Source organism: Lynx rufus, unplaced genomic scaffold, assembly GCF_022079265.1.
Source record: "Lynx rufus isolate CCGP_SWC_20201006 ecotype Redwood Valley unplaced genomic scaffold, mLynRuf1.p SCAF_17, whole genome shotgun sequence".
NCBI lineage: Eukaryota > Metazoa > Chordata > Mammalia > Carnivora > Felidae > Lynx > Lynx rufus.
Genome location: NW_025814831.1, coordinates 37,311,715 through 37,334,683, shown reverse-complemented (window position 1 = coordinate 37,334,683; position 22,969 = coordinate 37,311,715). Strand labels below are relative to the sequence as shown.

Sequence of the window (22,969 nt, the reverse complement as noted above, 5' to 3'; positions counted from 1 at the left end):
ACGGCGACAGTGGCGGCAGGGATGGAGAGCTGCAGGCAGAAAGGGTCAGGACGGCCAGCAGGTGGAGACGTCAGTCGCAGCAAGCCCGCTTCCTCCAAACCTGCGGCTGAGGCAGCTGTGGAAGCTTGGGAGCCGGGAAAAGGGGAGGCTCTCCTGGGAGCCAGGGGATGGGCGGGGTGGGGGATGGGGGTGGGGTGGGGAGAAGAGCAGCTCAACCCTGTGGACTGGACCAGGAACAAACCTGGACAGGAAGGAGAGGTGAAAAGTTGGAAGTTGGCTGAGTCCCACTCAAACGTGAATCAGTGGGGAGAGAGACGAACAGGAGATGCCACTGATGCCACCAGCCCCAGCAGCTGTGCTGGAGAAAGTGTACTCCTCTCAGAGGCTGCCCAAGATCCCTCCCAGCGCTTTCCCAGCAACAAATATTTAGAAAGCTGAGCTCTTGGTTTTACCTTCTCTGAAGTGCAATCAGGTGCGTGGGCAAGGTTGAATCCCAAGACAGACCAAGGCGCCCAGATGAGACTGCTGTCCTATCAAGGCTGTCAGCATGATGGTGGGGGTGGTGGCGAAGAGCTCCCACAGACAGCGGAGCTGTGCGTGTTCATCTATGCAAGGCACATGGGCATCAGGAGCACTGTGTTCTTACTTGCCTGTCATTTATCATGTTTGCTCATTCATTCATGATTGACTAAAATATGTACCAAGGCCCAACTAGAGGGCAGACACTATGCGAGGCAATTCTGAGTAAGACATGAGGTGCCCTGTCCTCATAGAGTTTATATTCTGGCCGTAAGGCACCCAGTGAAATAAGCAATTATAGTAAGGTGTGCTGTGTGCCACCGCTGGGAAAGAATGGGGAATTGTGGGGTCTCATGGCAGAGCTGGATGTCAGGATAAGGGAAGCGTAAGCTGGTTCCCAAAGGAAGCTCAGAAGCATTCTGTGAAGGGATAAAGGGGCAAGTCCAAACAAACGGTATAAAGAGCAGGTGCAGGGTTCTGAAGGTGAGAAAGACCATGGCAAAATTTAGGAAACTTACAACGTAACTAGAGGGTGAGGGCAGAGTCAGGGAGACAAGGGAGATGGGAGACTAGAGGTGCAAGGCTAGGGCCTGAATGTTGTGGGCTTTTGGAAAATGACTATCTTTCATTCAGCCTTAATTTCCTCTCCAGTACCTGCCATTGAGGCATCTCCCCAGGGAACTAAAGGGATTCCAAGATCAAGTCTATAAGATAGGACAGGGAGCCCAGAGCCTTCATATCCAAGAGAACAAAATGGGATGGGGAGGCCATGAGGCAGACAAATGACAAGTGTGGACAACCAGTGAGCTGTGAAGTAAGCCACTTCCTCTATGAATGTGTGCACACTCACACATTCGTATACATACACCCCAGACACACACCGGTACTGATACCCCACACACACACAAACAGATGCAAGCTTGATGAAGAAATGATGCAAGCTCACCAATCCAAGTGTAAATGCAGTGCTGACGCCCTTATTTTTCAGACACAGAATCACTCCAGACTCCTTTTTCCCCAGTCCAATTAATCAATCCCACCACATCCCTTCGAGGTAAGACAGGAGCCAGAATTATCCATCTTAATTGCACAAGGAAGAAAACGAAGGCCTAACACAGGATGAGGGCTCCCCAAGGTCATCTAGGGAATTACTGCTATGGCTAGGGCTAACGGCCAGGCTGTAGCCTGATTCATCCCCTTCTACCAGGCAGATTTTTAGGGAAGCAGATTCGATTTAGGTGAGAGAAGAACATGGCACACGGGGACAGAAGGTATTCCCCAGCATCCAGGACTTGACAAAGGTGTTTGCTTCTCAGGGAAGGGGAGATATAAGGTGGGGAAGCCAGTCATGACTCCAAACAAAGCATGCCCTGCAATTCCAGGCCTGTGCCCAGGAAGACCCTCATCCCTTACACAGCCTGTCATCTTCCACAAATGGACACACGAGTTCCATGGCTGAGATTTCTCACTCAACTGCTTGGGCAAAGAGAGCTGGGAAGGACTCCATCCCCCCCATGCCTTCCCCCCAACCCCTGCTTCCCTGAAGGGGAGCGACTGCTGGCTCCCAGCTCCAAGCAAGACAGAGACTGACAGGCTGACCACCTCCTGCTGGCCTGCAAGCCTGTCCAGTGGCCCCTGAGAAGGGCCGAGCTGCCAGACGCAGGAGGTGAGGTAAGATCAGATCCTGCTTGCAGGAGGTAACCGGACCCTGGCTCTCCTTCTTGTCTTAGGCTATTTTTAAGAGCGGCTGAGAGAGGCCCAGGCCATGGGCTGGTGGAGGGTGGGGGGGGGGGCTGGTCAGTGAGATTACCTTTGCCATGGCTCCGTAAATAAGTCTGCCCCAGAAAGATGAGCCTGAGCAGGCACACCAGCAGGCCCAGCATTCAAGACAAGATTGATGGCCCTGGGTGCAGAAGAGCAGCCACTAGACAGCAATTCATCCTGCTTAAAAACGCCATGCCTCCTGCCACCGTGGCTCACAGAAGGGAGCGGTCAGGCAGCGGCTTGGCAGGGAATGTGATAAAACTCACATGTATGTCTAAATACACAAGTCTAGGGTTTGGGGTGAGGAGGTTGTTTTGTTTTTAGGAGGTCAGGTCCTTGAAGGCAACCACCAAGGAAAAAAGATGCAGAAATGAAAGGGAAGCCCTCTTCCTCTTGCCCCATAGCTGTGCCCACCCCGGTGGTCTGCCCAGATGGCGTCCCTTCAGAGCCAAGGGAGGCGGGGGTAGTGTGCTTGGTGGTTCAGCAAGGGGAGAAGGTGTGAGAGGCAGAAGAGAAGAAAATCTGAAAATGGGAAAGCTACAGATGGTTATTCCAGGAACACAAAAGCAGAAACAAAACCCCAAACAAGGCCTGGAAGGTCATGGAAATGACAAGTTGGTATCTGAGGGGAACCTGAGGGTTAGGTAATCTGGTCACATTTTTTAGGATATAAGTCATCTATGCATCTAGAATGGGCCTCCATTAAGTATGAAAGACAGCAAGCACCTGGCTAACATTAGACCTTAAGCTGCATCTCACCCCACTGCCAGCAAACCCAGGAGAAAGGACATACGTAGCTCCTTGTCATTTCACTCCCCAGTTCACCCTCAAGTTCCTAAGAAGCTTCTCCCAACCCACCAGACCCTTGTCAAAGCAGAGGTGGGGCTTCTCTGGCCTGTGTGACTCTGCCTGGGAAAGCCCACCTTCCCTGTCCATTTGCCTATCGCAGTGGGGCAGGCCTGTCTCCCAATGTGCAGTCCAGAGGCTCGCCCTCACCTGCTGAACTTCTGCCACTAAGGCCAGGTTATATTTTGATCAGCATGGGTTCCTAGAAGACTTGCCCACAGCTCAGAACGGAAAAGCTCATCTGATCGTACAGGGCACTCACTCACAGAAGGAGTGCCTGCTTGGTAAATGGATTTCACAATATCACCGCCACAGCTCATAGCTCCACCCTTCACATTGTGCCCAGGACCTCATCCGCTTCCGAGATCGGGTGTTAGTCTCAGAATCTCAGCCTCACATGCTATGCCCAGGTAATCCCTGGGGCAGCTGGGACCCCAGCAAGTGGCAGCAGTGGCAACAGCAGCAGCAGCTGCTTCTCCCCCGCCTGCAGGGTGCTGCCGGAGCCCTAGCTAGAGCTCGCTTCAGGCTTCCTGCAGCACTGAGCAGGAGGCTGGATGCACTGCCCTCTTCTTCCCCACCCCATCTCCTCTTCCCTGGGCTGCTTAGATGAGAAGCAACAAAGCCCAAAGGTCTACTTCAGGAGTGGGAAATGGGGGAGGGGGGAACACAGGGTGATGCTGTTCTTCCTTCACAGGGTCACAAGTCACAGGCTGTTGCAAAGGCTTAGATGGAGTCTTCCTTAAACAGAGAATTTGGACCCATTCTACCTTTAACTTTCCCTCTAGTTGTAAGGTTGGACTTTTCACTTGCTTCCTATTTTGTCCTGCCCCTTGATGCTACGCCAAACCTGCTTTTAACATATTTTGATACTATGGCAATCCAGGTCAGGAGATTAAATCCTGAAGTCTCCCTGGTAACTTTCCTGCCAGTGCCTTTACTAAAACAGAACACTCTCCTACTCCATCTGATCATAATCTCACTGCATATTCCCAGATACCTTAAAGAGCAAATACATACTAAAACAGCGTGAGAACCAATGAGACGCCCAGTACAGAGTACACTAAATCTATCTTAAACCTTAATCTCCTCCTACCCCCAAGCTCTAGTCTAGCACCTCCATCTGTCTACCAGATATCACTACCTAAAAATTATAGCTCAGTCTCAATATGGCTAAGTCTGAGAACATGGCTCCCAGGACAGAACAGGGGAGTTTCTGGACCATGGGGTGACAGTGAGGCCCAGTGAGGTAAGCATGCCACCTGTGGGTGACTTTTCCAGCAGAGGGGGACACCATCGGCAGTGCCAGGACCAAGCTGCTTCCCCTCTCCAGAGCACATGCTGCTTTTCCACACTCTGCGGTTCCCATCCCAATCTGCCCTGGCCACCAGTCCATCAGTGGCAGAGTATAGTTAGGTGTTCTTAAAGGGTCAAGATTCCTATCCAGGGTTGCCACCTTCAAGGATCCCCATGTACTTGCAATACCCTGGCCATTTGAGTCCACAGCTGTTTGGTAAGGCCTTACCCAGACCCGTCTGCTCCAGTTTCTGTCACTAGGCAGGGACTTTAGGCCCACATGTCACAACTTGTCCACTCTCATCATGGAAAAATCTCCTACTAAGAACTGGCTCCAGTTATGCTGCAGCTGCTGGAATGGGAGTGGGGGTATGGTGGGATCATGATCCCAACAGTTCTTATAGGGATTTGGTTGGAGAACAGGTGCAGCTTAGCACTGATAGAGGGCTGATAGGGCAATCCCTACATCTTAACAGCATCTATCAGCACCTCACGTCCTACACAGAGGCAAATGTCCACTGGGAGTGATTAAAGAAGACAGGAGAAATGATACTTTTAGTATACATAGTTTTCAAAGACTATCCTCTACTGGGAATCTTGGGCTCAATATCTATCTACATTTACAGAAAACTGTTACAACCCAGTCCTACCTCTTATCTTTACTAACTCACTTCTTTCAGGATAACTACTGGCTTCCTCTCCCAGAATAAGTAATATTCTATGGTATTTGAATGAAAAGTTGAATGCCCAATTTATTTTCTTCCACAAAGACTTTTCCAGAATACTCACAGTGGCCTCTCTCTTGTTTTTTAATGGTTATTTTTGAGAGAGACAGAGACAGAGAGACAGAGTGTGAGCAGGGGAGGGGCACAGAGAGAGACAGGGAGAGAATCTGAAGCACGCTCCAGGCTCTGAGCTGTCAGCACAGAGCCCGAGGTGGAGCTCGAACTCATGAACCATGAGGTCATGACCTGAGCTGAAGTCAAACACTTAACCCACTGAGCCACCCAGGTGCTGCATGACCTTTCTCTTCTTCAGTGAAAATTGTCAGGGAGGTAGTAAGATCTCAATTTTGGAGGTGGTTAAAAGTAAGTTGAAATAATAGATTTGAAATAATCGTTGAGATATTTCTAATGAAGCAATTGATTCAGAAAAATATAAAAAAATAAGATAATTATATAAGTCAATGGAGAACTATACAATACAATCAAGCTCCCAACGCTTGAATTCACTGATGAATCTTAGTATCATTAAGAATAGGACAGCTAGATACTGGGTGTCTCCTGAGATGATACAATATGAAGGAAATAAATCATGACCATTGACATTCTTGTCAAAAAAGTTAACCTCAATCTGATCAATCCTTAGAGTTAAGTTCCCATTACAGGAATTATAGGAAACCAAAACACAGGTTAAATGACAACATGAGGAAGCAAGAGACAGACCCACAAGATGGGACATTCTGCAGACAACTGCCTCCACTTCCTCAACAAGTTAATGGCATTAAAACAAACAAAAAAGGAGGTGAAAATAGGAACTGTGTAGATCAAAAGAGACTTAGAGATGTAATAACTAATACAATGTGTACCTCATTTGGATCTTGATTCAAGTGCTACCAAAACACATTTGGGGGACAAACAGGGACATCTGAATTATAGACTCAATATTGGATGATAACCAGAAATTATAGTTAATTATGTTAGGTGTGATCACGGCATTGTGGTTATCTAAGAAAATAAATGTTCTTTAGAGATGCTGAAGAATGTACAGAGGGACAGGTCATGCCATCTGGGATTTACTTAAATATGCTTTAGCAAAGTGGGGAAGAGATGAAGTAGGAAGCCCCTACTAACTGCTGACTTTGGATGATTTACACATGGGGGGTTCATGACGCTATTCTCTCTACTTTGGTTATATGTATGAAAATTTGTACAATAAAAATGTTAATTTATTATTAAAATTAAATTTTGTCAATTTTATTTAAAACAGTCATATGCCCTAAGTACAACTGGAACATAGAATAAACGTCAACTCCTTTACCATGCCCAGCGTGGTCTGGCTTCTGCCTCCCTCTCCAAGCTCATCTCCCCATACTCACTAGATGCAACCCGCAAACCTTTCAGTTCTTCCAACCTGCCATTTCTTCCCCAGTTCAGGCTCTGGTGCATGCTGTGCCTTTGGTCTGGGATACTTTCTGGACCACCTTTGCATGTTTGGCCCTTCAGGTCTCCTCTTAGATATCATCCCCTTGTGGGAGACCTCCTGAGCACCCTGTCTCAGGTAAATCCTTTGTCAGCTTCAGTCTGCGCATCCTGCTTGACCCCTTCCTAGCACTCATCGTAACAGTAATTACTCATACATCTATCAGTTTGTGTTTTTGCTTCCTCCTGCATAGACTATAGGTTCCTCACAGGCACCAGCCATGTCAGTCCTACTCATGATTATATTCCGGTGCTTAGCTTTGCGCTCGGGACACACAGTCATTGAATCAATATTCTCCTCTTAGGGACCTAAGCTCAAGCTCTGGAACCTCTTTAAACCCCTCTGTCCCACCATATTCCCTGATCCAAGCACTACTTATTAGGCACTTATTTATTCATCACCAAAGCCAGTCATTATGCCTCTTTACAGTGTCTTCCTTTTGTCATTCCTTTATGTTCTAAAGCCTTTATTTCACTTCAGGCCCTTATGACTTCCCACCTGGACTTGTGTAATGGTCCATCTCTGTCGAGGCTTGACCCCTTCAATCTATCTGGAATGGCCCTTTTCATGACTACATGCCTCTACTCTGTAACAAGACCATCACACAGTCTACCAAAGCCCCACACTGTCCAGTGCTGAGCTCATACTTTCTCTTATGCTAAGTCTGCTCCAACCAGGAAGGTACACATCTCCCAACCCCCACCACTGTGTCAGATGCCTCTACAACTGTATTTGTGCCACACTCCACATGCTGAAATTTAGGCATCTCTCCTCTCTCCTGGCAATTTAAAACAACTTTCAAACATTTAGAAGCACAATATACAACATCGTCCTGGAATCTGAGGTGAGGTCACCCCATGGATTATTCACTGCCTGTACATCCAAGTGGAGAGGGCAACAGAGATGGGCTCAGGGAATGCTGATGGTGACCTGTGCACAGACTTCCCCTTTTCAGTGCCACATCCTCCTGAATCTCATTGCTATTTTCAAGTGAGGCCAGATCTTCATTGTCTCACCTTCTGTCCATCCTTCCAATCTTGGGAGGAAGATGAATCTTTAGTTTTTTCTCCCATCCATCTTCATTTTAACATGCTCAAGTCTTTCCCATCTTAAATAAAACTCTTACTTGCCATATTTTCTCTCCCTCTCAGAGTCAAATTTCCTGAAAAATGTGCCAAGGATATGAACAGGTGACTTACGAAAGAGGAAATACGAAAGACTAAAAGCCTATGAATAGATACTCAAGGTTATTACTGACCCCAAAAATACAGATTAAAGCAAGAAAGAGATCCTATAGGCAAACATTATCAAGCTGAATAATGTGAAGTGTAGATGGTGATATGCAGAGTGGGAACCTTGTACCCTGCTGGTAGGAGTGTGAATTGGCCTAGCCATTCCAGAGGGCATTCTGCCAGTTCTCAGGAGGCAGGTTACATATCTGCAACTCTGTTCCTGGCCTTATAGACCAAAGAAATTCTCGTGCAGGTCTGAAAGGGGTCATGTGCAAGGATGTTCACTGCAATATCGATTATGGGGGGTGAGTGGGCAGGTAGAAATAACCTGTGTGTCCCTTGCTGGGGGATGGACAGTAAAATGTAGTGAATGCACACATTGAAGACACATGGCAGCACTGGAGAATCTTAAAAACACAGTGATGGATATAATAAATAAGAAACATAATAAGATCTATAACACACCACTGAAAAAAATTTTAAATACATACAAAACAATACATATAAGAGCATATTACAAACAAGAGGCAAACTCTTAAACACATGAAAATGGCCACCTCTAGATTGGAATGAGGGGAATGGAGAAGATAAAAGAAAATAAAAGGAAATCAACACCAAAAAACTGCCAAACAATCCGATTAAAAAATGGGCAGAGGACCGGAGTAGACATTTTTCCAAAGAAGACATACAGACATATGAAAAGATGCTCAGCATCACTCATCACCAGGGAAATGCAAATCAAAACCACAATGAGAAACCACCTCACACCTGTTAGAATTGCTGAAATCAAGAAAGACAACAAACAAGTGTTGATGAGGATGTGAAGGATGTGGAGGAAACTTGGGCACTGTTGCTAGGAATGTAAACTTGGGCACTGGTGCAGCCACTGCAGAAAACAGTATGGAGGTTCCTAAAAAAATTAAAAATAGAAATGCCATATGATCCAGTAATTCCACTATTGGGTATTTACCCAAAGAAAACAAAAACACTAACTCAAAAAGGTATATGCATCCCTATGTTTACTGCAGCATTATTTATAAGAGCCGAGATGTGGAAGCAATCCAAGTATCTATCAATAGACAAATGGATAAAGAAATGTCACACACACACACACACACACACACACACACACACACACACACACGACTATGAAACAGCCATAAAAAGGATGAGATTGTACCATTTGAGACAACATGGGTGGACCTAGAGGTATTATGCTAAGTGAAATAAGACTGAAAAAGACAAATATCATCTGATTCATCTCATAAATAGAATCTAAAAAAAATGAGTAAACAAGCAAAAAGCAGAATCAGAACTCTCAATACAGAGAATAAACTGGTTGCCAAAGGGGAGGGAGGTGGGGGCTTGAGCAGGATGGATGAAGGGGAGAGGGAGGTAGGCCTCCAGTTACAGAAGGAGTAGGTCACAGGAATTAAGAGCAGAGCGTGGGGAGTGCAGTCAGTGATATTGTGACAGCAAAGTAATGAGACAGATGGTAGCTATACTTATGGTGAACATAGCATAATGTATAAACTTGTCAAATCACTGAGTTGTGCACCCGAAGCTAATGTAACATTGTGTGTCAACTATACTTAAATTAAAAAAAGACTTGTTAAAAAAATAAAAGAAAAAAGAAAAGTCAATCAACCATGAACCAACCAGGAGAGGGGCCTTTCCCTAGAAAATGAGATGATAAACTGAGATGTATAATAACCTCTGCTCCTAAGGTAAATATAGATATAGTATATTTACATTCATGAGAACTTCCTCATCTATACGACACTCACTCTTCAATTCACTGAAATCTGGTTTCCCCCATTCACTTCATGAAACTATTCTCTCCAAAGGTCACTGACACCTCCCTTCCTTGTTGATTAAAATCATAGATGCTTTTCAGGTCTTATCTCGACTTCTCAGCAGCATTAAGCTCTGTTGGCCATTCAAAATATTTCCTGAAGTTGCATCCTTATCTTCCAGGACATACTCCTTGTCCTCTCTGAACCTTCTTGTCCTTTCTCCTTGGTCTGCTCGGTGGGCTATTCTTCCTGTATCTCTCACTTGGATGGGATGTTCCCCAGAGTTCAACCCTGGGTCCTCTTCTCCTTCTTCCTCTGTCTACACACTCTTTTAGGCTATTTCGTTCACTCTCATGACATCATGACCTGAATTACCATCTCATGCTAATGGCTTCTGAATCTATCTCCTCAATTACTATCCATCAATCCAATTGCCTTCCGAACATTCACCTGGAAGACCCACAGGCCCCTTACACTCAACATGATCCCCAGCTGAAAATATGACCATCCCTGTCCCAGTCTTTCCTGTCATGTTTCTCATTCGCCAATATCCCAATGGTCCAAACCAAATGCTGGGATCATGTTCTACCCCTCTTTCTTTCCCAGTATCTCACTAACTCATTCCCCGCAATGTCTCTCAAATCTCTATTCTCTGTCTCTACTTCTCCTCCTCACTTCTGGCAACCATCATCTTAGGTCTAATGGTTTCCTTTTGATTTCTTTGGATCTATATTTTCCCTTTTGTCTATTGTATCAATCTACCCTCTATACTATAGCTAGAAATATTATCTTAGAAGACAAATATGATGATATCATTTCTATACTTTAATAGCTCTTCTTTATCTTGGAAGAAAGTTTAAAACCCATAAAAAATTGAGGTCAAAGCCCTTCATGATCAATCCCTTCACTGAACACCATTTCCATCCAAACCTTCTTCCCAACTTCCCCAGTCTTACATCCCCACCATAATGAACTCTATTCGGATCCCTGGTTCTCTCTGGCCATGTTATTTGCACATACTAAGCCCAGAAAACTCTCCCTCTTCTTTGGAATAATTTCTTGTCTTTCAGAACTTATCTTAGTCATCACTTCTTTCAAGAAACTTCCCCCATCTCCACCACCATCCCCTGCAGCTGTGGGAGGCAGGGGTGATTCTTCTAGGTTCCCATCACACTCAGGGCTCATGTTCATCAAAGTGCTTAACTACGTTGTAGGATGATAATCTATTTCTCTTCTTTCCCAGTAGACTGTATGCTGCTTGAAGTCAGAGACAATCCCTATTCATTCTTTTTATCCCAATAGCCTAGCATACAGCCAAATGTGTGAAATGAGGCTACTGAATGTTGAAAAAAATAGATGAAAACTGAGAAATGTAGAGCACTGCTACTTAAGAGGTTAAGGATGGCTCCTGCTGAGGACACACCATTTGGAGGCTCATTTGAAGGTGAAGGTAAAGAGGGGGCTGGGAATGTGGCATGTAGCAGCAGTTGCATGGATTCAAGCCGGGCATCAATGCCCTGATGTTGTCACTGTTGCCCCTGTCTCAACCATACATTCCTGTCATCTCCTCCTTTTTGGCTGGAATGTAGTTGCACAAGGGGTGGACAGTGGCCCAAGCTCCTCCTAATGTCTACAAATCTTGACACTCTTCAGAGTAGCTCTGACTCAACCATGCCTCAATTTCCTCACACAAAACATTGATGAAAGCAGCAGCTTCTCACCCAGAATTCCTCTAGACAGAGAAGGCCTACCCCACTTAGCTGAGAAGTCTTTTATTTATTCTTTCTGGAGTCACAGAAATGTCAGTCACAGAATGGTTTCTATCCATAATCTCCACCACACAAATGAAAAGAGCTATTTTAAAAGTTGAACCTATAAATAATATATAAGATATGGGTGCCAATTTAATTATTCATTCATGTTGGAGCTTTTAAAATAATTAAATAAAAATTAACCTTTTAAAAGGTACTCAGGCCCACAAAGACTCCTGAGGGAATGGATGTTGGCCAGAGAATTGCCCCACCCTTGGCCAGGACACAAGGCTGACACAATGAGACCATCTTCTGGAGACATAAGGGAAGTTGCCTGCAAGGGGCAGCTCTAGTCTTGCAGCAAAGACAGTGCAGCCTCTTCAGGCCAGGCAGAGCCAGTTCTCAATGTGTATAACCTCTTAGGCCTGCAGAGAGAGCACCTCTCAGCCACTATAATCTATTAAGCCCCTTCCCCGGGCTCTGCTGATAGACAAGCACCAGATGCTACATCATGTAGTCATTCTGCTGCCCACAATCCTCAGGAAAAATGCTTGACCCTTGGTCAGACTGTGTAGCAAAGCCCAGGGTTAGGACGGGAACCTGTAATTTATTAAGATCTTCATGCAGATTGGGGCGCCTGGGTGGCTCAGTCGGTTAAGCAGCTGACTTTGGCTCAGGTCATGATCTCACGGTCCGTGAGTTCAAGCCCCGCGTTGGGCTCTGTGCTGACAGCTCAGAGCCTGGAGCCTGTTTCGGATTCTGTGTCTCCCTCTCGCTGACCCTCCCCCATTCACGCTCTGTCTCTCTCTGTCTCAAAAATAAATAAATGTTAAAAAAAAATTAAAAAAAAAAGATCTTCATGCAGATTGCTCCATTTAATACCTACCCCCACTCACAACTGTTAAATATTATTGTAATTACTATTATTATTGTTTCTATTTTATCAGAAGACCTGAGCTGAAATCCTAACTCCTGAGTTGTGTGTTCTTCTGTAAGTCACTGAACTACTCTGTACCTGTTTCCCCATCTGTAAAATGAGGAAAAGACCCTGTGTTTCTGTGTCAGAGACTGCTTGGGTCTACCAATGTCTGATTTCTACTCTTTCTACAGACAGCTTGGAGGCATCCTCCAGTCACCTTGTGGCTGGGTATGATTGTGTGATTAAATGAGCAGAAGTGACATGCAACACTTCAAGGTCTTAGCCATAAAAATCTTCCCATAATTGTCTTATTCTTTGCTAAATTCCTAGAACCTAGACTACTAGGCCAAGATGGAAGGAGTCTACCTGAACAACTGTGGGGAAGCAAAGCTTCTGCCTCAATTTATAACCATTTACTCACATATGATGTGAGCAAGAAATAAAATTTTATTTTACAGTTCTTTACTAGAGCTGTTAGGGTACCCTAATTAATATACCCACCACTTATCACAGACAGCTGTTGTACACATTAAATGAAGTTACATAGGAGTGCCTGGGTGGTTCAGTCAGTTAAGCGTCTGACTCTTGATTTTGGCTCAGGTCATGATCTCATGGTTGGTGAGATCAAGCCCCACATTGGGCTCTGTGCTGGCAGTGCAGAGCCTGCTTGGGATATATTCTCTCTCTCTCTGTCTCTCTCTCTCTCTCCCTTCTTCTCTCTCTGCCCCTCCCCTGCTTGCATTCTCCCTTTCTCCAAAGAAACTTTAAAAATGAAAAAAAATAAATGAAGTTACATGAAAATGATGTTACAACTATATAATACCCCAAGGTATTATTACTTACAAGTAATATACAGTATCTCCTTGTATCAGGTTTGTGGGTCTGCTCAATATGCATGCTCTCATAGCAAAAATGAAAGTGTATAGTAGGTGGAGTCTATTGTCATTACCCTATTACTCCTTCTGCAACTCTCTTTCCCTTTCACCCCTGTCTTAAGCATCCATGTTCTCTTAACCTCCCTTGATGTCAGGTACCTCCACTGAGTTAAATGATCTAACTTAATTCCCTATCATTATAAATTCCTCACAGGGAAGCCATTTTCACCTTGGAGGTCCTTGCACTTGGTAGGTACTCATTTAGTACATGTTAATTGGGTGAAACAGATGTATCTACTTTCCCAAGGTGCCAGACTAGCCCTCCCAGGGAACACATCTTAGTAAGGGCCTTATGGAAATGTAATATCTTACCCAAAGGAGGGCTATGAAAGAGACAATTTAGGAGCCAAACCAGGCCAGTGGGTTTTAAATAGTTGGTCAGACAGACTACTCAGCACTTCCAAATCATGCAAGAGAATCGACTGTGTACTGTATCTACAGGAGCCAGATCTGCCAATAGCGTCCCTGAAAAGTGTAAACTTAACCCAACATAAAACTTGTGCTAGGAGACAGACCCTGGGCTGAGAGAAGGAGCTGTCCAAGGTTAAGGAATGTGGAGAGAAGGGGGTCAGCATGAAGCCCGTATTTCCTGCCTTCTAGAGTTATACTCAGACCTCTTAGCCTCACTGCTGTCCTGGCCATAACCAAGGACTTTGATGAATTTCCAATCCTATTCTAGTATCTTGTATTTGACACAGCATTAAGGCAAGCATTCATAAATGGGTTGACATTATTCATTAATTCCACAATTTTTTATTGAATAGCACCCTACAAAGCTATAAAATACTTAGGTAGAAATAAAATGTGTGCAAAATCTATAGGCTGAAAGTTCAAAACACTGATGAAAGAAGTTAAAGATCTAAATAAACGGAGAGATATACCATGCCCATTGATTGAAAGATTCAAAATGATTAAGATGTCAACTTTCCCCAAACTGATCTACATATCAATGCAATACCAGGCAAAATCTCCATAGAATTTTTTTGTGTGTGGAAATCAACAAGCTGATTCTAAAATTTCCATGGCAAGACAAAGAAAATAGAACAGCAAAATCACTTTGAACAAAATGACAAAACTTGAGGACTCACATGACCCGATTTTAAGATTTATCACAAAACTACAGTCATCAAGATAGTATAGTATGACAAAAGGATAGGCCAATAGGTCAATGGAATAAAGTCTAGAAATAGACTGATATATATGGGGAAAATGATTTTTGACAAAGATACAAAAACCATTTAATGGAGAAAGATAGCCTTTTCAACAAATGGTGAACTAGATATCATATGACAAAGAGAATGAACCTTGGTATGAACCATACCTCATAGCACAAACAGAAATTAACCCAAAATGGATTATAGACCTAAGTGGAAAACCTGGACTTCCAGAAAAAAACTTTTAAAAACAGGAGAAATCTTTGTAATGTTCAGTTACATAAAATATTTTAGGTATAATGCCAAAAGTATAACCCATAAAGAATCAGGTATTCTAAAAGAAAAAAAACTGATAAATTTGGTCACCAAAAGTAAAAATGTCTGCTCTTCAAAAGACATTGTTAAGAGAATGAAAACACAAGTTTCAGACTGGGAGAAATTATTTGAAACACATATCTGATAAAGGACTTTTACCTAGAATACATAAAGAACTCTCAATTAAAAAACAAGACCTCAGGGGTGCCTGGGTGGCTCAGGCAGTTGAGCATCTGACTTTGGCTCAGGTCATGATCTCTTGGCTCATGAGTTCAAGCCCTGCATCGGACTCTCTGCTGTCAGTGCAGAGCCTGCTTCAGATCCTCTGTCTCCCTCTCTTCTCTTCTTTCTCAAAAATAAACAAAAAAATTAAAAAAAAAAACAAAACAAGACCTTGATTACAAATGACCAAAAGATTTATACAAATGTTTCATCAAAAAAAGAGATATGGATGGCAAATAAACACACGAAAAGATGCTCAACTTCATTTGTCATTAGGAAAATTCAAATTAAAACCACAATAAGATACTACTACATACCTATTAGAATGTGGTTTTTTAGGGGCGCCTGGGTGGCTTGGTCGGTTGGGCGTCTGACTTCGGCTTAGGTCATGATCTCACGGTCCGTGAGTTCGAGCCCCGCGTCAGGCTCTGTGCTGACAGCTCAGAGCCTGGAGCCTGTTTCAGATTCTGTGTCTCCCTCTCTCTCTGCCCCTCCCCTGTTCATGCTCTGTCTCTGTCTCAAAAATAAATAAATGTTAAAAAAATTAAAAAAAAAAGAATGTGGTTTTTTAATGCTATTAAAACACCATTGACTATATTCCCTATGCTGTACTGTACTTTTCATCCCTGTGACTTATCCATTCCATAACTGGAAGTCTGTGCCTCACATTCCCCTACACCCATTTTACCAATCTCCCAACCCACCTTCCCTCTGGTAGCCATCAGTTTATTCTCTGTATTTATGGGTCTGTTTCTGTTTTTATTTATTTGTTTTGCTTTTTTTTTTTTTAGATCTCACACATAAGTGAGATCATATGGTATTTGTCTTTGTCTCATCCATCCATGTTGTCGCAAATGGCACAATCTCATTCTTCTTTATGGCTGAGTGGTATTCCATTGTTTACATATACCATTCATCTATCGATGGGTTCTTGGGTTGCTTCCATATCTTGGGTGATGTAAATAATACTATAACAAACTTAGGGGCACATATGTCCTTTCAAATTAGTGTTTTCCTTTTCTTTGGGTAAATACCTATAGTGGAATTACTGGATCACATGGTATTTCTCTTTTTAACTTTTTGAAGGAAACTTCATACTGTTTTCCACAGTGGCTGTACCAGTAGAATGGTTTTTAAAGATAAAAACTGACAATAACAAGTGCTGTTCAGTATGCAGAGCAACTAATCTCTCAAACATTGCTGGTGGGATTGCAAAATAGTACAGACACTTTGAAAAAGTTTTTCAGTTTCTCATAAAATTAAATATACATATACCATAAGACCCAGTGATCCTATTTGTAGAAAGGAAGGAAGGAAGGAAGAATAAACTTCTTTATTCATAATGTCCCCAAATTGGAAACAACCTAAATGTTCATTAGCTGGCGAACAGATAAAGCAACTGTGGTACATTCACACAATATTCAGTGATAAAAAAGAATTGACATACATATAACACGAATGAATCACAAATGCATTATGCTATGTGAAAGAAGCTGGACTCAAAAGGCTACATACTACATTATTCAATTTATGTGACATTCTGGAAAGGGCAGAATTATAAGGACAGAAAACCAATCAGTGGCTGCCAGGGGTTAGGGTCAGGGAAAGGGACTGACAACAAAGGGCATCAGGGAATTCTTGGGGGGGCGGGGGTGACTGTGGTGGTGCTTATATACTGCATGCATTTGTTACACTTACAGAAATGGACACGGAAAAGAGTGAATTTTACTGTATGTAAATTATACCTCAATAAACCTAAAAACAAAACATTAAGACTAAAATTATAAACAAATAAAAACACTAAAAGCAATTACTTATTGAGTATGTACCTACTATGTACAGATCTTTGTTATGAACTGCTCTGATAGTAATGATGTAAGATGATTATTATAATTTATTTTGAAATGAGAGGTTTTTCTCAAGCGAGGTAGTAGAATGGAGGGTGCAAGTATGGTGTAGGCATGGATTCTACCCTCAGGCTGCCTAAGATATGGATATAAATAATCATACAATAAGACAGAATTATCTAAGTGTCAAAAGGGAGACATAAATAAAATGCCATGGGATTTCAGAGGTAGGACAGAATACTGAATGCTGGAGAAATGAGAGAAGTTTTCAAGGAAGAGATGGCATTTAGTGTGGTGCTGATGACAGGGAGTGATGATTTTATTGTCAGGGTAAACAATGTTTATCAGAAAGTCTTCTCATGCAATTTCTCTTTGATCCTAACAACTCTGAGACAGGGGCGGGGGGAGGGGGGACACTATCATGTTAGTTTCAGTTCAACTAAAACTTAGAGATCAAGTTTCTTATTCACACTTGGGTGGCAAAGTCAAGGCTTGAACTTAGGTCTTCTGAGAGTTTGGCTCATGCTCTGCTCCATGGTACACCCATCCAGAAGAAAAGCTCTTCCTTCTCATGAGAGAGAGGGGGGTGGGGTGGGGGGCTGCTAATGGCCCATTTCCATCTTAGGATGTCTCCAAGAGAGTGGGCCACTTCTAGCCTTTCTGAATATTGAGAATATCCTACAAGGCTAACATGCTTATTTCAGTCTTTGCTGCATGTGGAATGAGAGCCAACAGAGAGGAGATCTTCTGTGACATTTGTTTAAATTCATGGTTTAAAGGTCTCAAAATATCCTTTATAAATACTAAAAAAGCAAAAGCCTTGAAAGTTACAAAGATAATATTGACTGCTGCAAATGCATGGTCATATACATAACCCTGAAATTGTTTAAGATACAACCCCAGACCTTTAGAGCAAATTAAGTACACTGTGCTCACTCTTAGAGGGGCTCGGTTCTTCAAAAGGAGGCTATTCTAAGAAGCCTCCTTATGACTTGAAGGAGAATACTTGTTCATAAACCTCACCTGGTACAGCCATGACCCACAGAGCCCTTTCTTCATCATTCCCGCATGCATTTGGGAATTCATGCGGCATACACCTCTGAGCTCCTCGCTTTGTATGCTAACCACTGGGCTAGAGATCATCTTTGTCTAGGGAAGAAACATATCACCAGGGAGATGGCCTCGACATTTTGTTGCTATCTCCAACTTTGTTTTTTGCAAATTTAAAAAATAACAAGACAGTGCCATTGTGCATATCAAGCTAGTTAACCAAGTATTTCCTGAATGGATACTGTGTAAGTGCTTGTATTGAGATGGTCCTTGTCCTAAAGGAGCTTACAGGTAATGTAAACATTCCACATGGGCACAACTGGAGAAACTTTCTCTTTTCTGTGCTCCAGCTTTCTCACCTGGCTAACAGGGAGTGAATTTCTCCAGCTATAAAGCTGTGGCCATCAAATACTTATCGAGAGCTTCGCTGGTGCCAGGCACTGGATTCACAAATACCATTGCATTGAGTGCTCACAGCAAAGCTGTGACGCAGCCACTCTCATTATCCCCATTTTATAGGTGAGGAGACCTAGGCATTTGAGGAATCAGTAGTCCCCCAGTCCTTCAGCCAGTAAAGGAGGGAACCAGGATTCAAACCCAGGCAGTGTGGCTCAGAGCCCCTGCTTGACCAGAGCCCTCTGCAGGAAGGAATGTGGACATAAAAGGAGCAGGGTACTTATAAACAGTGTTTAAATCATCTGAGACAGATTCGTCCACATCCAGCTCAACACCAGGCAACAAGAACATCAAGAAAGGCAACAGGAAGGAAAGATGATCTATGCTGGGAGGCCAAAGAGGCCCTGTAGGGTCACAGTTAATTTAACCTTGAGATTTCAGAACATGAATACACCAGGTTTCTAGCCTACATCACACATTTCCTCTGGGGATCTCCAAGCACCTTTTCCCCCAAATCATCAGACACACAGAGAAGACAGGGAAGCAAGGTAGGGTAACCTTCCCAGGACAAACAAGTGAAGGAAACTGTTCATATCTAATTCCCCAGCTCCCCTCTTAAGTCCCACTCTATTTTTAGGGTCCCTCCTTAACACAACACACATCTATTTACAGAAGAAGGGAAATTCCAATGTGCACAACTGAAGAGGGTTTCTTGAAGAAGGTTTTCCAAAGTGCTGCAGTTTGATAACACTCTCTCATATCTGTTAAAGAGCGTGGCAAATGTTATCATCTGAAAGCACCTGGAGCAAGGATACCCCAGTTCCCAGCACTGTAAATGGGCTACCCACAAGCTTCCAATGACAGCACATCAGCGCCTCACCCTGTAATCAGTCTGAGCTGCTCTGCTCACAAGGTAACTGCTACCACATTCCTCTCTTAAAGAGGCCTGACTCCAAATAGCTTGGCCAGGGCCAGGGGGCAGCAAGAGCTGCCAAGTGCTGGCCATTCCTGGGGAGGCATGTGTGTGGCCAGGGCGATGGACACACAAGCCAGGGTAGGTCATCTGAAAGGTACAGAGAAGTGAGTGGTCATTGCTAAAATAGTCTGCAAACAACTCCAAAAAGCTTGCCACACCTCATCGTTCCCTAGTCTGTGGTGGCAATACTCCTCCATTCAGCAAGGACTTGAACCAGCTTCCAGAAAGAACCAGAGGGTATCACACAAGGGATTTAGTGCCAGAAATAGACTAAGGTGACTTTGATCTGGGGAAGTGCACTGGGTGGTGTGGCATAGTGGTTAGGGGCATCTGGGGTTAGACTGCCAGAGATGACTCCAAACTTAGCTGCTCACTAGCCGTATGGCCTTACGCCATTTATTTCAACTCTAAGCCGCGCTTTATCTATAAAGTGGAGTTAATAATAGCCACCACCTTACAGATTGGTGTTTGGATCAAATGAGATAACGTATTTGGGGTCCTTACCAGAGCACCTGGCACGGAGCACAGCCCTGAATACTTGTATGCCACTAGCACTGTGCCAGGTCTCTTGCTATTTCCACAACTCAGAAGAATGAATCGTTAGCCCCTCTTTATGCATCCAGTTTCTCCCAGTTTCTCCAGTAATAAACAGCAGTTAGTCCCCGCTCTGCTCATGGCACTTAAAAGCTGGGGACGTGTAGAAACTGAGGGATTTTTTAATGATCAGAAATGTTATCCAGTATTGACATGGCATCTACATGGGTACTGGCCATCTTACCCTTTTGGGGTATCTGTGTAGATCCTCTAAATGTCAGATGACAGATTTCTGAGTAAAACAAGCAGCCTGTGCTTTTGCACTTCTCAAGGCTTTTATGGTGCCAGGAGCAGGCATGAGAGAGCAACCATCTTCCATGATGTCCCAGACACATGCATACAAGAGATACTCAGGGGGAAGGATGCAGAGCAGTCCTGCTGTTGCTGCTCAAGATTTGTCGTGTGACACCACCCCCTCCTCTATCTTCCCTCCAGTGGAGGGAGAAATGTCTTTACTCCATTGGGGGGAGACAACAAATTAGTGTCTGAATGTTTGCCACAATTTTTCCACAACAAACAAAGCAGTAACTTCCTTACTTTCTCATTTTAACTTGGTCATAGCCTTGTCACAATCTCTAGCTTCTCATCCTAGGAAAAAAAGGGGTGGGAGTGACCTTCTGCTAAGAGTTAGCATGGGTTTCAGGCTTGTTCCAAGGGCTGCCTTCTGTGGATGAAGGCAGCCAGCTGTCAAGCCAACCCAAGGAGCTGGGCTCTGAGAGAAGAGTGGATTGGGCATGGAGGGGAATGCTGCCTGGCTCATCTTGGCAGCTTACCCTCTACAGCCAGTTGCAGACTCAGAGAGTATCAGCATCGATCTTCTTTTCTTCACTTATGCTCATGTGCCCTGACCCAAACCGTTCCACCATCACCACTAGCCTCCCATCCCGGAACAGAACTGTTTTAGCCTAGGCAGGACTATTAATTAGGTGTATTTCCTTTCAGCTAACCTAATATGTTTTGTTGGGTTACTTTTAATTATAAAAGTGATATCTTCTAGGCCTTTAGAAGATCCCAACCAACAACCAAAAAGGTTGCAGTTGAGATCCAACAACGGCAGAGTATATCTATCCTCAAAATGGTGCATCCAAGCTCAGCAGAGAATCCTTATGTGAGTATGTGATGGCTGTGCTTGCCAAGAGCCGCTCAGCAGGAATCCCAATGTAAAAAGCACTGGCTAGAAACCCAATCTTCTTTATTTTTACAGTTACCTTTGATCACGAGAGCATGAATGCCCTCGGTCATGAACTGTCCACAGCTATTTCCACCCAAATCCTCTCCCTGCACTCCAGGTGGCCAAACCACTGGCTACTCATCTGTGATGGGATCAGGTCCCAACACACAACAGACATTGTTGTACCTTCAATAACAGACATTTGTGGAATACCATCACAGAAAACAACAACAAAAACAACAATCATGTCTGTGAGGACTTAGTTAGTATATGTATGGCAGGCTCTATGCTAAACGCCTGGTACACGTAGCTTGTTTCATTATCAATACACTCCTACGAGTGATTTTCATTTTCTTCATTTTATAAATGAACAAACTAAAGCTTATAGAAGTTAAGGAACTTGTCCCAGGTCACAGAACCATGAGCAGCAAGGGGTGAAGCGTGACCTATACGTGCCTGCCCCCGATCTGACAGCATAACTTTTGGATGAATTGCTGCTCACGACCATTTTCAACTTTGTTAACGGTCCACTAATTCACATTAACATTTAGCAGGACTTCAATTGAAAAGAAACATGAAGATGCTAGGGTTTTCCATAAATACCTCCCATTTATAAAAGTCGGATTTACTATTCTTCCATTCCCCATCCTATTTCTACCAAAAATAGCCAAACATTTCCAAAATACATCCAAACTGCGTTTTGGGGATCCCACCTAATCTAAGACCTCAGTATTTAGAAAGCCATCTGGCTCCTGTGTTGCCTTTGAGACCACAGCGTGCTACTTCAGAAATCGAGAAGAAACTGCTATTCCTAACAGGCCTGAGCATTTCAGGTCACTAACCCAACCAGAAATAAGACCCAGAAGTCCCAAGTCCTTGAACTGTTGTTCTCACTATGGATAAGAAGTAATACTCCCATGTTAAAAAGAGAGACTGATGGATAGACATACATTGAAAACAAGCAAAACACTCGAAAATGCAAGATCCAATGCAATCCACAACCAAGCCAGCCCAGGACTGCCATATGAAAGGAACCCCTCGGTCCCCACCCATTATCTGGGCATGACAGCACTGGCCCGCTCCCCTTCCTTATCTCTTTTTGTGCCCTACACAGTTTGCTACACCCACTACATGTAGACACCCTTATCAGAAAATATCCACTTAACAAGTGTTTGCCTTTGAACAGAAGTAGATGGTTAGCCCGCCAAATGTCGGTAACTCTGTGTATGCTTAGTGGTATATATATTACGAACACATACATGAAGCTCATGAACACAGAACAGACACTAACTGCAGGGCACAAGTCACATATGTCTTTGGGAACTGCCAACTTATTTACAAGCTGTAAATCTGAGCTTGTCAACGAAAACACTTGCCACTCCCCTCCTCCCTATCAACTAGAAATTGAAATGAACAAAAGTTGCTTCTCTGTGAATAATTCACATTCATTCATTCCCTAGATATTTTCTGAGTACAGCGCTATGTTCTTAAATTTAAAATTTTACCAAACTGTAGGTTTCTGGAGATGAAAGGTTGTGGTACTAGTCTTAGGAGACAGCAGGATCACCCATCTTACAGACTTACCAAGATGTAACAGCCTGACAGTATGAAATTATGAGTTTTTTAGGGATCAGAGCTTCCCATCTGTGTATCTAACATTGTGAAATGATCACATCTGCAACAGGCTTATCAATGGTCTTCATTTTTGAGTCAAATTATTTCTTAGTCCGTTTAAATTTTATCATTTTGGTATGTATGTATGTATGTACGTATGTATTTTTAAGATTTTTATTTTCTTAAAGTAATCTCTACACCCAACATGGGGCTTGAACTTACAACCTCAAGATCAAGAGGCGCACGCTCCACCAACTGTGCCAGACAGGCGCCCCTCATTTTGGTTTTTAATGTGTGTATGTTGTTTGGTAAATATATTTTGTGGTCAGGTATTTTGGGCCAATATTGATTCCTAAAATATACATTCTACATT

The 22,969-nt window shown here is 43.5% G+C and overlaps 1 protein-coding gene across 2 annotated transcripts in view; it reads right to left on the bottom strand.

Annotated features, from left to right (window-relative positions):
• The window catches only part of SPTB (spectrin beta, erythrocytic), a 128,334-nt gene that overhangs the window by 69,399 nt on the left and 35,966 nt on the right, over positions 1–22,969 (bottom strand). Inside the window, exon 1 of one of the 2 annotated variants that reach the window (XM_047079511.1) lies at positions 453–578. The exons of the other annotated variant lie outside the window; for it this stretch is intronic. The gene's annotated coding sequence lies outside the window, so the exon portion shown is untranslated. Of the gene's footprint in view, positions 1–452; positions 579–22,969 lie in introns of those variants that run through there. 2 annotated transcript variants of the gene reach the window in all.